This window comes from Phascolarctos cinereus, unplaced genomic scaffold, assembly GCF_003287225.1.
Source record: "Phascolarctos cinereus isolate Bilbo 61053 unplaced genomic scaffold, phaCin_HiC Scaffold_5;HRSCAF=322, whole genome shotgun sequence".
Classification (NCBI taxonomy): Eukaryota; Metazoa; Chordata; class Mammalia; order Diprotodontia; family Phascolarctidae; genus Phascolarctos; species Phascolarctos cinereus.
This window is the reverse complement of record NW_027555958.1, coordinates 262,666,269-262,681,880: the sequence shown is the minus strand read 5'-3', so window position 1 is coordinate 262,681,880 and position 15,612 is coordinate 262,666,269. Positions and strand designations below refer to the sequence as shown.

The following is a 15,612-nucleotide window of genomic DNA, read 5'->3' as shown; positions in this document are numbered from 1 at the left end:
CCCTGTGGCAGCTGCATAGGTATCATTGGGAAAATTCACTAACTTAGTTTTCCCCCTTTCCCAACCTCAGATATCTTTGTAGATAGATGTAGCAGGGTCCTTCAGAGGCAGGTTCTGCTCTCTGGGATAGTGCCCAGTGATTAAGAACCTCATCTATCTCTTTTTTGTTTTTGGTGGGACAGAGCCAGTCCTAGAGGATGAGAGGGCTTGGTTGGGTTATGATCTATATTATAGATTTTATAACATCATCTATACCCCAAACCCATCCATCTTCCAAATTTTCCCTATTATCAAGGCAGTACTATCTTTCTAATCACCGAGGTTTACAATCTTGATGCCATCTTTGATTTCTAATTCTCCCAAATACCACTTATCCAATGAGTTACAGATCTTATTATATCTACCACCACAACTTATCTCACAACTTATCCCTTTCCACAGCTACCTTTTAAATTCAGGTCCTCATCACCTCTCCCTTGCCACATGTTGATAGCCTCTTAATTGGTTTATTTGCCTCATGACTCACACCCCTCAAATTCTTCTTCCACAGAAGAGCCAAAGTGATTTTTTAAAAGAGCAGGTCTGACACTGTCACAATAAACTCTTGTAATTCCCTAGTAGCTCTAGGATCAAATATTATTTCATCTTTATCTCCTGTTAAAATGTCTATTTTATGTGAGTTTTACAGTATCCACAATTTTTAGTACATTCATGAATGTATATAATATACAAATTAGTATGCATACACATGTTAGGGGGTGCATGCTCATTTTTTGTTTTACTGATGGAGTGAACAATCAAAAAGGTTTGGTGAGCATTGCTCTAAGGAATGAAAGTCAAGCAGTCATCATTAAGTAACAATAACAGCTTATATTTATAAGGTACTTTATGGTTTACAAGATGCTTACCAAAAGAAAAAAGCCTTTGAAATAGGAAGCGATAGAGTTATTATTCCCATTTGATAGTTGAAGGAAACTGAGGCTGAGAGGTTGAATAACTTCTCTACCATCATGAAGCTGCTAAGTGGTAGAGCTGGAATATAAATTCAGGTCTTCTGATCAAAAATCCAGTGTTCTTTACCTTGCATCATGCTCAGGAAACTGAGATGTTTGTTAACACATGTGGTTATAAGCTGATCAGCTGGCCCATAGCACAGGTAGCATACACACACATATATACACATATGGGCTGCATCTATATGTATATATAGTGTGTTTGTGTATATATATGTATATATGTTTAAGTGTGTGCATGTGCATATATGTATGTATATACTCTGCTAGCTGTCATTTGTAGCCATAGTTATAGACTAGAATTTTGCATTAGAGGGGTCTTGGAAATAATTTCGGAACTTATAAAAATGTGGGAGCAGAGGGGGAGAGTACCATTCTTTCACAAAAGCTACTGGCTGGTAGAACTGTCAATCAGGATCAGAGTAGCCAGTGATGCTTTAATTGGTAATTATCCACTCAGACAAGAGATGCAGGAATAATGGAAGCTGTAGAATGTGTCTGGTGACCCAGCATAAGGAAATCCTGGAGAGAATTCTAAGGATGAAAAGTGTATGCTGTTCCTATGGAGACACCAGACCAACATCAGATTCTGCTGAACAGTCAGATTGTGGCTTTATCTGATGTCTTTGTAACACCAGCACACCTAAATGTCCTATTGTGGTTATAGCCTAGCCTGTCACACATGACTTCCTTTTAAAGTCATAGCTATAACTGACACCTGGTTGGTTTATTTGATTCTGTTTATTTAATCATTTACTTATTCATTTGGGCAGCTCAGTGGATAGAGAGCTGGGATTAGATAGAGAGCTCAGGAAGACCTTAGTTTAAATCCGACTTCAGACACTAACTAGCTGTGTGACCCTGGCCAAGTTATATAACCTCAATTTACTTTAATCCTTTGGAGAAGAAAATGGCAAATGACTCCAGTATCTTTGTCAAGAAAATGGTTAGCATTGGCATGCTGTGGTCTACGGGGTCACAAAAAGTTAGACATGACTGAACAACTGAACAAAATTAATTTATTCATTCATTCAGTAGCTAGATGGCATAGTGGAAAGAGTGCTAGATTTGAGGCCTGAAAGACCTGAGTTTCAATCCTGCCTCAGATACTTCTTAGATGTGTGACCCTGGCAAGTCACTTAACCTCTCTTTGCCTCAGTGTCCTAATCTGTAAAATAAGGATAATAATGGTACCTACATTGTAGAGTTATTGTGGGAAACCGAATGAGATAACATAAACCTTAAAGCACTATGTAAATATTAGCTATTAGGATTATTATTTATTCATTCACTCTTTCATTCATTCAGCAATCATCCATTAATGTAACCTAAGTCCTTTTCTCTCCCTTCTCTACAACCTCTCACTGACTGACTTCATCAATTCTCAGGGACTTAATTATTTTCTCTATGTAGATTACTCCTAGGACTATACAATTAGCCCTAGTCTTTCTCTTGTGCTCCAGTACAACCTCACCAACTACCTATTAGATATCTTAAATTTCATAAGCACTTCAAACATGTCCAAAACAGAATACATTTTCTTTCTTCACAAGCCTACCTTTCTTTTGAACTTTCTTATTTTTTATTAAAGATAGCACCACCCTTCCAATCATTTGAGTCTTTAACCCTGATATGATCCTTGTGTCCTCATTCATTCAACCAATCATTTTCCAAATCTTGTTGTTTCTACTTCAATCTGTCACCCAAGTCCCCTTCTCTCTATCACAACACAATAGTTTAGGACTTTATCACCTCTAACCTGAACTATTCAATAAGTTACTAATTGGTCTTCCTGCCTCAAGTCCCACTCTTATACAATCCATCCTCCATATAGCTGGTAAAGTGGTTTTCCTAAAACCTGGATCCAGCCACACGACTCCCCTACTCAGTTGATTTCAATGACTCCCTGTAATTCTCTTTGACGCTTAAAGACTTTCAAAGACTAGCCCCAGTCTATGTTCCCTAGCCTTATCATACATTGCTTCCCTTCATATATGCCATGATCCCGTCAAACCAGATTAACCTAGTCAAAAATGCATCTTACAGTTCTTCATATGTGGTAGTCCATTTTCTGTCTTTGTGCCTTTTCCCATGGCCTCCATTCCTGGAATGTCATTCTCCTTCATTTCTGTTTCTCAAAATCTCCAGTTTCCTTAAAGACTTAGCTCATGTGCCATGAATTAGGGATGAGATAGAAGAATCACTTTATGTTTCCTCACCAATGCATTCTGCGCGTGGAAATTGTTGCTATTCCCTAAGCAATAAAAAGTAAAATGAAATCAGAATGAAATCCAAAGTTGCTTATAAAACTTTCATGCCTTAAAAATTGCACTAGAAGGAAATGCCGAGTGTGTCACTGTGTGAAGGCACTACACTCTGAAATAACTGAGTTAGAGAAACAAACACATATTGTCTGCCTCTCTGACTCACACACTTTAAAGGACTAGAGATTAGGAGACCTCTTTCTTTCTTTTTCTTTCTTCCTTTCTTCCTTCCTTCCTTTCTTTCTTTCTTCATTTCTTTCTTTCTTCCTTCCTTCCTTCCTTTCTTTCTTTCTTTCTTTCTGTCTTTCTTTCTTTCTTTCTTTCTTTCTTTCTTTCTTTCTTCTTCTTCTTCCTTCCTTCTTCTTCTTCCTTCCTTTTCCTTCCTTCCTTCCTTCCTCTTCCTTCCTTCTTCCTTCCTTCCTTCTTCCTTCCTTCCTTTCTTTCTTTCTTTCTTTCTTTCTTTCTTTCTTTCTTTCTTTCTTTCTTTCTTTCTTTCTCCCTCTTGCTATTTGAATATTAAAGACAAATACAAGTGCTATTGAACTGTCTAGAATTTGAATTCTTTTGTCTTGGACCTGCAGTGTTATAGATGATCCATTCAACTGGTTAAACCAAATTCCATAAAATGTCTCATTTCATTAAATAGGCCTTGTTTGAAATAAAATGACAGCAAAGCTCTTTCCTCTTTACTGTGGATTCCTCAGGTCCTCTGAGCTAACTTTATCTTCGTTGATACTCAGATAACTGATGGCTGATGCATTCCTCTTCTTTATCCTTCCCTTCCTCCCTTTCAAAGTACAGTGGACTAGAAGTTTCTGGTTTCTAGTCTAGTTTCTGGTTTCTAGTTTTAGTCCTGCTATAGGTTGAGTAAATCATTTCCTTTCCTTTTCTTTCCTTCCTTTTCTTTTTTTCCTTTCTTAGCTCAATACCTTATGAAACTTCAGACTACAGTGATTTGACATTCACATGAAGCATTATAGTTGTTGGTTTTCTTTTAGCTAAATAAAATTTTCTTTTAATAAACTGTGTCCGTAAGTATGGAAATAGGTGCTAACCTAATGGGCTGTCTACTGGGGACATTTTTCATGTTTATGGATGAAATCTTGGGCCACTAGCCATAAAATGCTTCTAAAAATATCACACTTTGAGCCATAGGTAACTGTGACAAAAATGCATACAAATAGTATATAAATGTAATCCAAATAGTATATAAAGTACTGAAAGAATATATAATAAGGGAAGGCAGCAAAATAGGTTAGAAAGAGCACTAGACTTGGAATCAGCAGATCTGAGTTTGAGTTCTAGATCTGGTACTTACTGACTGTGCAATCATGGGCAAAGTCTAACCTCTATAAAACATAATGTCCCTGCCTCTAATTGGGGATCCTGCACTATACCTTCAGAGAAGCAATAGGGAATAGTATATAGAGGGGATGGCTTTGCATTCAGAAAGACCTGAGTTCACTGCTGCCTCTAACAGGCAGCCTTTAATAGCTGTGTGACAATGGGGAAATTGATTAATCTCTATGCATCAGGCAACTGTATGATATTTGAAGTCACAGACAAGTTGTTGGACTTCAACAATGGAGGAACTTTTCATTCTAGGAGTTTCTTATCTTAATGGACTGCAAGAAGCATGGATAAAACAAATACATAAATCAATTACCTGCCGCACACAGAAAAAAGTTCTTTGTAGCCTTAAAGAGCTCTGTAACTGTGAGCTGTTAATGCTAATAATAAAGTATGGGATTGATTTGAGGTTGTACAGTGCAGTGGAAAAATACTCTGGAAGTTAGAGGAGCTGAGTTCAAATTCCCTCTCTGACACTTTCCTGTGTGATGTTAGGGGTAATCTCTCCGGGTCTCAGATTCCTTATAAGTAAAATGAAAGAGGCAAACTAGAGGTGAAGCAAGCCAAGTTTTGCAAGAAATGTAAGATTTGAATTGATAGGAAAAGGGGATATCCAGAAAGGAGAAATAGATTAAAGAAAGAATTATAGTTACATATTACTACAGATATTTTTCATGATAATAGTAACAATAATGGTAAGCACTTTAAGATTTGCAAAGTGTTATATACGTATTATTTCACTTGATCTTTAAACTTCCTTGTGACTTAGGTGCTATCACAGCCTCCTCTCCTCTTACAAGTGAGAAAACTGAGGTTTAAAAAGATAAGGTTGATTTGTCCAGGGTCACACATCAGTATATCATTTTGGAAATTCCAATACTCTAAAGATCCCTTATGGACTTTCTAGCCAGAAAAGTATTTCAATGCAGTGGTGAGCCCTTTTGTTTTGACTGAGAAGATCAGTTTGATTCCCAACCTCATCACTTTCTAGCTGTGTGACCTTGGGCAAATCATGTAACTTCTCTGATCCTCAGCCCTGCCATCCATAAAGTGTCAGTAACAATGCCAACCGTGCCTAATTCACAAAGTGGCCTTAAGGATTAAATGAGAGAACCCATGTGAAGCCATTATTATGTGACAATTTCAGGGATATCCTGATTATCATAGTTTTGCTCTTTGATTGCCTTCAGCACTGTTTCTTCCTTTTCTTTCCCCTTTCTTTTACCACTGTCTCTTTGTGATTGAATTCTAGTCCGATGCTCTCTCCACTGTCTCCCATCACCCCCTCCTCCACTCCCACCTTCCCCCCACCAAGCCCCAAACTGCAGGGAACATTGATGTCCAAAGCTCAGCCTGGTGTGGATTTCTTCTCCAGGCAGGCTGACAGATCCCTGGCAGCTCCAAGCTTTGCTGATGACAAGGGGTTTCTGAGTACCTGCCTTCCTAAACAGCAAATAAAGATAGACAGTCTGTCAGAAACATGCAAACCTGGCAGACTCAGAATTGGTAATGATAAAAAACCAAATACCCCTCTAAGCCCATTATTCACATAGAAGACCTTAAATTAGGGAGCAAGAGCAGCAAGAATGCAGAATCTGCTTGGGAATTAAATGATACAAAATTGCAGAATAATTCTGAAAGGGGCAGTAGAGGTCATCCTGGCCAACTCTCATTTTGTAGATGAGGAAATTGAGGCCCAGAAAACTTAAATTACTCTCCCAATATTATACACATGGTAAATGGCTGAGATGGAATTGAACCTAGATCTACTGAGTACAAATAAATCCAGTGCTCTGAGAGCTGAAGGAGACTTTCACACTCCTCTAAGATCATAGGTTTACTGTTAGAAGATGCCTTAGAGGTCATCTTGTCCTAGCCTCTCATTTTGAAAATGAGGAAACTGAAAGCACAGAAAAGAATGACTTAGCTAAGCATGTCACAGCAGGTAATTGGCCAAGCTGAAACTGGGGCAAGATCAATGTAAACCTGTCTCTAGCACAGCACAAATCACCCCCCTCCCACTCCAGCTTAGTCATTCCCTTCATTGAACTTTCCATGTCCTCCCAAGAACAAGGGGTTAAAAGAAATGCAATAACCATTTTTTTTTCTTGGAAGTCAATTACTTCCCTACCTCAGGGTAGTTATTTCCTTCAGGGCACCAACTATCTAGTGAGGTAATAATGATGGTGAAAAGTGGTAGAACTTTAAAAAACTTAAGAAACCTTTTTTTCTTGCTTTCTCTCTCTCTGTCTCTCTTTCTCTCTTTTTTAACATGTAGCAAGGATTGCACACTTTGGAGAAGATGAGTCTGCAGGGGCTGTACCAAGTATCCTATGCCTGATGGGAAATATGTGTCCTTGATGCTAAAGGAATTTTGGGATGATTCAGAGAATTCAGGGTGGTCCTAAGGGCAGATGGCAAGGAATATTTGGGATGTATACACAAGGGAATCGTTCAATACCATTGGGAAGGGAGAGTGGGTCTAAGGGATATTATGGATAGGGAATTCAGAGATATGTCTGTTAGAAATGGTGATAAGGAAGTAGTGTCCAGCCTAGGAAGAGAAAAGAAATAAGGATCATTGGCAAGAAATTTCAGTAAGAGTTCTGAGGGGAGAAGGAAATGGCATCTTCCTGGGGACCTCTAGTAACTCCTTGTTGGGAATATAGGGTGACCTAAGTGTGGGGGAAATGGTAGCGATAAGCAATAGTATAAGGCTTGGTCCAAATATGATTTCTTCCAGACTGCTTGTCAGTGTTCCCAAGTATTCCTTGTTCACAGGTTCATTGAAGCTTGTTATTAACTTTATTTTTTTCTGATTCTTCTTTATCCAGTCTATTCTAGTGTTCTACTTTTGTATTTTTTGTAGCCATTACCAAATAGTTTTGATGATTACTTTTTTTTTTTGGGTAGCCAATGGGGTTAAGTGACTTACCCGGAGTCACACAGCTAGTAAGTGTCACATGCCTGAGGCCGGATTTGAATCCTCCTGAATCCAGGGCCAGCGCTCTATCTGCTGTGCCACCTAGCTGCCCCTGATGATGATTAATTTTTACAGTACAATTTGGGGTTTGGAAATTCTATTTTCTTTGTCATTCTGACTTGTTTAAGTTTTTTGAGATTATAGACTTTTGTTCCTGTAAATAAACATTACTTCCCCTCCCAGTTCTATAAAGTATTCCTTTGCTAGTCTCATTGGAATAATACCAAACTTAGCTAATGTTATCATTTTTATTATATTAGCATGGCCCCTCCATGAGCACTGAATATCCCTCCAGTTATTTAAGTTATTGTTTATTTCTATGAGGAGTGTTTTAAAATTCTATCTATACAAGTCTTACATATATCTTAGTAGATTGACTCCCAGATATTTTATGAATTTTGTAGTCATTTTAAATGGAAATTACCTTTCTATCACATCCTTTTGGATTTTATTATTTCTATGTAGAAATTCTGACTATTTTTGTAGGCTTATCTTGTAGCCTGCTTGTTCTTAGCCAAAGCTGACCAAGCCAGTTCGGGTCTGATGAGAATGGATGGGTACCTCAGATATGGATTCTAAAATGAAATGAAATGTTTGTAGTCCATCTAACAAACTGAGGTTTTCTTAACCATAGTGTGGAAAAGGCATTCAGAGCATTCAGAGGTGTTCATTGAAGATACAGTTGATTCATCTGAGTGTAGTTTTCCTGTGCTGCTGTTGATTATGCCTCTGGTGTATGGTCTGAGGCCTTAGAGAAGAGTTCCATTCCGCTCCTCATATCTGGCTATTTCTGTTCTTGGGGAGCCAGGAAGCTATGATAATGGTCCTTAGTCCTCTGAGTCAGTTAAATCTTGAGGATGAGAACTGGTTCAATGTGTTTGAAGGAAAAAAATTAGGTTAACTCAATATTGTACCACCATACCTCCCCCTTTGTTGCCAAGATCAAAGGTTTTTAGAAGATCTTCCACCACTTAAATGAGTGAGGACTGTTCCTCACCCATTGGGAATCCAAGAAGCCTGACAAAGGCAGCACTGGAAGAAGAAAAAAAAACTAAAACAAAATCAGAAAGATATTAAAAAGAAAACAAATTAGAAGACAATAAGCAATGTTACAGTCCCTTGAAGGAGTGACAATCTGGGGGAAAAACGACCAGGAAATCTCAGACTTCACCTTCTTCCATTTCTATAAGTACTGAATCCTGACTCTTCATGGTTTAATCTATATGTTGTATGATTCTAAATCTTTACAGTTTCTAGTCATTTTCTTAATGTAAAGTGCTGATGAGCAGGAGCAGCTTCAAGAATACCAGGGCTATCGCACATAGGATGTCCCATCCTCCACATTCATTGATATTCATTAGGAGTCAGGGTCATCTATGGTGAGGCTTTTGTCTTACTACTGGACTTTGATGACTCAGGAAGAGGGAGTTAGAATGATGACTTTGTGCAACTCTGCCTCACTTAAATCCACTTTATGGTCACCAGCAACTCAAGATATCAGCTCTGATGTCATTGGTGCTCTTCGTTAACCTTTTTCATGTCCCGGAGTCACTCATTTAGTATCTCCTGACCATTAGACAAGACCCCTCTCTCTCCGGGGACTGAAATTGGGAGGGGGCTGGAATACCAAATCTTTGCCCAATTAGAGATATCTTCAGAGAGAATACTTCTCTTATTCCATGGGACCTGGTAGGTCTTTTGATCCCTCACTCCTAAATCTTAAAGAAGTCAACTACCTCCTGAAAACATCACCCCTTGGTCCTCTTAAGCCACTAGTGTCAAACTCAGATAGAAAGCCACTAATCCATATATGAGGAACTACTAATCCAAGTACAAGGATCCTTGCTCTCCACATATTGACCGTTTTAAAATGTAATATTATCTATGTTTAATTGTATTTTCATTTATTTTGTTAAATATTTCCAAATTACATTTTAATCTGGTTTAGGCTATATTCAGAAGTATTGTGGCTGCATGCAGTCCATGGCTGTGTTTGACACCTCTGCTACAAGCATTGTCCAATGACCACTGGATACTGTACTGGTAACAATGTGGAGGGTACCATAAGCTCTAGATTCCAGTAAGCAAATGGTAATACTGGGTCTGCCTTGGTCATGTTCCATGAAGAGTGCTCACTTTGTACAAAAGACTCATGAAGAAAAATGCTATCCATATCCAGATAACTGATGCATTCTGAATGCAGATTGAAGCATATTTTTTCACTTCATTCTTTTTTGTGTTTTTTTTCCTTTTGATCTATTTCTTCTTTTACAACTATGACTAATATGGAAATACTTTTTACGTGATAGCACATGTATAAACTGTATCAAACTGCCTACCATTTTCAGAAGGAGGGAGAAAGAAAAATTTGGAACTCAAAATCTTGTAAAAATGAATGCTAAAAAAATTTTGACATGTAACTGGGGAAAAAAATAAAATACTATTTAAAAAAAAGAGTGCTCACTTTGTTAAGGCACATGTCTCTGCCCAGTGTTAAGGAAGGAAGGAAAGAAGGAAGGAAAGATTTATTAAATGCCCACATATTCCAGGCACTGTGTGAAGTATTTCACAAATATTATCTCATCTGATCCTCACAATAACCCCATGAGGTATGTGCATTATTATGGAAACAGAGTTAAGGAAATAGTTAAGGGAACTGGGGTAGACAGGTGTTGTGACTTTCCCAGGGCCACAAAAAAAGTGAGTATCTGAGGTCAGATTTGAAATGAGGTCTTCCTGACTCCAAGCCCAGTGCTCTATCAACTGTACCATCTAGCTATACCACCTAGCTTATCACAGTGCCTGGCACAGAGTAGATACTTAATAAAAACTTATTGACTGACCTCACTCTCTCTGCTTTTGGGGTCTGAGCTACTATTCCCTGCACTACCATTGTGGGCTTGGATATTGGTGGATTAGGGTGGTATGAGGTATTCCTGCTCCCCCCTCCCCCCAACCCCCCCCCACATACATACACATACTACCACAGCACTAGCTAGGAGTGTTGTAACCAAGGAAATTGTAGTATGGACCTCAGGTAGTTTGGGTCAACTTTGTCTCCAGGTGAATTGATATTAGATCCTACTATGACCCTTTGGGCAAGAAAAATATTAAAGAAATTTTTCGGACTTTGGTCCTTAGTTCAGGAGACTCCAGAGGAAATTCTTGCCAACTGCATTCAATTTTGTTGTGGACTTTTATATTCTTAAACTTTTTTTTTTTTGCCTTGTGAAGTTGGTATTGAAATATGTTTTTAGTAAAAGGACTCCTCGAACCCTCAGGCCTGCATGGTTCATTGCACCAGAAGTAGATACCAAGCAGGGCCAGCTGCCTCCTGCCACCGAAGCCTTCGCTATCTTCCTATGCCAAGACCTAAATCTGCCTCCCTATACTGTGGCACAGTGTTACCACAGGCTTAAAGAGTGCCACACTGACACTATTTCCCTGTGCTGGGGCAAAAACATTGCTGCGTAAGTTTACACTATTGGGGCCTGACTGTCCCACTGGGCTCAGTTTCAGCAAAGACTTGCTATGCTGGATTAGGTGCTGTCCTCCCTGTACCAAGATTATGCTGCTGCTGCTGACACAGCTGATGTGGCAAGCCAGAATGTCATTGCCTCTGTCTGGTTCATTTCTTTGATGATGTCAAGAATGGCCACATGGGATGGCCTAGGAAATGTCAAGAGGTTCTGACCTGCCAGGTCAAATCATGGATTCTTCCCATTTTCTCCACTGAAGGAAATTCTTCTTGCTGCCAGTCAGTCCCAACATAGGGACCTAGGAACTCCTGACATCTTAAATGCAAAAGCCTGCCACTAAGACTAGAAATGTCCAGCTCGATATCCCTCACCAAAGCTCAGGAAAACACAAAGCCAAAGAGGTGGTCAGAGGTTCCTTTAGATCAATACACATTCTCTATCTGCCATGAGCAAATCATCATTAATTCTGCCAGATCCAAAGAGGCCTCTCAGTCACTCCTTACAGGGAGAGGGAGAGGGAGAAGGATGAGAAGGAGAGGAAGAGGGAAGAAAGGGAGAGAGAGAGGGGAAAGGAGAGAGAAAGGGCAGGAGGAAGAAGAGAGAGGGACCAGTTCTAAAGTGAAAGCAGAAGCTGTCTCTTTTTAAACTTTTGAAACTGCTGTATTCCTTCCCTTGTGAAATGCATCTATCCTTGTCTCCAAAGGTCCCAGCATTTCTGGAAAGAACAAGTACTATCTTCGTCTCAAGTGTTTCCTCAATGTCTTATGCCAAAGAACCCCAACAAATCCACAAGGCACAGCTCCCAGTGGAGTATCTCCCAGACCCCACAAAAAGCCTCAAGTAGTTCCTTCAGCACAGCTTTTTTTTCCTTCAAAATCAAACAGTTCTTTCCTCATTCTTTCATGTTAAACATTCTTTCACAGTTAAACAAAAACTATTCCCTTTAAACTACCAAGATACAGTGGGGTCAATTTACATCACAGATAATTCCTTTAAAAGCTTGGAGCTGTTTCCACATTCAGAAGGCTTTTACTCTGGAAGGGCAATCGATACAAATTCATTTGGTCACAGCAAGGGATTGGGGTCTAATTCTTCAGCATTTGATTTTTGCTACTGAGGTAGGAGAGAAGCTTTCCATTTAAAAAAAAATGAATTCCTCTCTAACCATTTGAAGGCAAACCAACTTCTTTCCTTAGAATAGGGGTTCTTAACATTATTTCTGTAACAGACCTCACTTAGCAAAAAAGCCTATGGGTCCCTTCTCAGAAAAGTGTTGGGGGAACGTGGTACCCAGGGTCAGAGCCCTTGCTTTCGAAAAATATGGAGATTTTTTATTAACAAAGTAGAAAACCTAAGCCCTCTATCTACTGTACCACATAGCTGTCTAACAGAGAGAAAAGCCATTCCATTAACTCTCCCCACTGAATCCTTTATCTGATCTACCTAACACCATGAGAGGGGTCCACTGTGAGGCTGAACCCCAAATGATGTTAATAACTCAACTGAACTCATTTGTCTATGATTAACTCCTACTAGTTATGCCCTCTTCATCCCAGTGATCCTGAATCCTCTGCTGTCATCCAAACCCAATTCTCCATCTTCCACTGCCTCTATTATTCTTATCCTTCTTAACCTGAACCCCTGAATATAACACTAAAGCTACCCACCCCTTCCACTATGCTCTCTGAAATATTTGCTTCTTAGGTAATGACTTCACTTTCATCTTTTTCCTTTCCCATTCCTTTCATCTTCTGACTTTTACTGAGACTAGGTACACTCCTAATAACATAGCCTCCCTGCTACCTTTTCCAGAACTGGTTGTAATTTCTTTCACTTCTCCACCATTCTTCTTGACTCATTGGTTAAGGTGAGAGATTTGGAATACTTCTTTTTCTCCACTGCCACTTCTAGACTCTCCTTCCACCTTCATCACTGAGTAACCTCTCTTTCTTTGAAGTTCACTCAATCCATTTATGCCACCTAGTCAAAATTCTGGTCTATCTTTCTTTAATCAATGAATTCAATGCCTAGGTCACAGTCTTTCTCTCCTCCCCAATTTCTGCCCTCATACTAGGAGACTTCATTTGTATTGATACGTCTTCAAACACTAACCTCCCAGCTCCTCAACTTGCTGATTTCCATTGACATACTCCATCACTTCACCTCAGCTACAAAAGAGATGGTCATTTGCTTGATCTTGCCACTACCCACAAATGTTCCACTCCACTTCCATGCTTATGAACTATGAAATTCCATTATCTGCTTATACTCTGCTATCATTCCATCTATTCTTTGGCCTTACAACCTCTGACCCTTTTTTTCTTCTTCACCCTGACAGCCAGTCCCTCAACCATTTAGTTCTTTCCCGGGTTATGACTTGTGCACAGGCTGTATGCTCCTCCTTTCCCCATTTTGACCCCTTAGTGAACCAGTTCAGTTCTGCACTGTCCTTCTTCTCTTGACTCTCTTGCTCCCATATTTTATTGCTGATCTTGCCCTGCTAAGCCCTAACCTTAGATTACTCCCACTGTCCATTGCTTTTGCTTTTACTCACCTGCTGCCAAATAAATCTAGAGAAAATCATGAAACTATGTTGACTGGGTCCACTACAAATTTATGGTAAGTCATCTCAAGTGGGCCCTTAATGCAACAAGGCAATCCTTTTACAATTCCCTAATGGACTCACTCTTCCACTCAGTACAGAGGCTTTTCCCAACCTTTTCTTCTCTCCTCAAACTTCCAATAGATCTCCTTCTCTACATTCTCTCAGCTGAGAATCTTCCTTCATATTTCACTGAAAAAAATAAGGCCATTTAGAGAGAACTTCCTCTTCTCTTCCTCTCCCCTCTTCTCCTCGCATCTCCTGCATAACTTCTAACACTATCTGCATCTTTATAACTGTCTCAGATAGTGAGGTAATTCTTGTCCTTTCTCTAAATATACAAGTAGTCACATTCTATCTCATCTTTTCCAGTAGTTTGCCCTCTCTACCATCCTCACTTTCTTACTTATGTCCAATCTTTCCCTGTCTATTGGCTAGTTCCTTACTACCTAAAAATATGCCCACATATCCCTCATATTCAAAAATCCTTTTTTTTTTGATTCATCCATTTCCAGTATCTACTGTCCTATATTTCTCATCTATTTTGTGGCCAAATGCCTTGAGAAAGCTATCTATGATAGGTGCCTTTGGCTTCCTTTGCTTTCACTCTCTTCTTAACTCTCTACAACTGGCTTCCGTCCTCATCATTCAACTGAAACTGCTCTCACCAAAGTTAGTAATAATTTATTTTTTTAAAGTATTTTTAAATTTTTCTCATTAACCTGAAAACACAATTTTTAACATTTGTTTTCAAAACGTTGAGTTCTGAATTTTCTCCCTTTTTCCCTACTTGCCCCCTCGTCAAGAAGTCAGGCAGTTCAATATAGATTAAACATGTGTAGTCGTGCAAAACATATCCATAATAGTCATGTTGTGAAAGAAAATATAGACAAAAAAATCAATAAAAATAAAGAATGTTTAAAAAAAAAGTATGCTTCCAAATGAACTCAGGCACCATCAGTTCTTTCTCTGGGGATGGAAAGCATTTTTCATCATAAGTCCTTCAGAGTTGTCTTAGATTATTGTATTGCTGAGAATAGCTAAGTCATTCACAGCTGATCATCCTACAATATTGCTGTTACTTTGTATACAGTACGTATCACCTTGCATCAGCCCATCCAAGACTTTTCAGGTTTTTCTGAGAGTATTCTGATTATAATTTCTTATAGTACAATAGTATTCCATCATAATCATGTATCAAAACTTGTTCAGCCATTCCCCAATTGACGGACATCCCCTCAATTTCTAATTCTTTGCTCCCAGAAAAGAGCTGTTATAAACATCTTTGTACACATAAGTCCTTTTCCTTTTTGATTTATTTAACTCTTTTTGGATACAGATCTAGTAGTCATACTGCTAAGTCAAAGGGGATGCATAGTTTTATAGCCCTTTGGGCATAGTTCCACATTGCTCTACAGAATGGTTGAATCAGTTAAAAACTCTACTAACAGTGCATTAATGTCTCATTTTTCCCACATCTCCTCTACCATTTGTCATTTACCATTTGCCATTTACCTATCCTATTAGCCAATCTATTAGCCAATCCAGTACCTCAGAATTGTTTTATTTTGCATTTCTCCTATCAGTAGTAAGTTAGAGCAATTTTTTCACATGGCTATACATAGCTTTGATTACTTCATCTGAAAACTGATCATATCTTTTGATCATTTATCAATTTGGGAATTGCTCTCATTTTTATAAATTTGACTCAGTTCTCTGTGTTTGAAAAATTAGGCCTTTATCAAAGAAACTTGCTTCAAATTTTTTTTTTTGCCGTTACTATTGCTAAATGTATATCCCTCCAACCTACTCCCCCTTTATTCTATTTTCTCTCTCTCCTTTCATTTTGCCCTTCCTTAAAATGTTTTGCCTCTGAATATCCCCTCCTCCCAATGTGCCCTACTTTCTATCACCCCCCCTT

General features: G+C 38.8%; 1 pseudogene; it reads left to right on the top strand.

The window, feature by feature from the left end:
• Window positions 1-15,612, top strand: part of LOC110193920 (dicarboxylate carrier SLC25A8-like) — a 98,050-nt pseudogene that overhangs the window by 16,822 nt on the left and 65,616 nt on the right.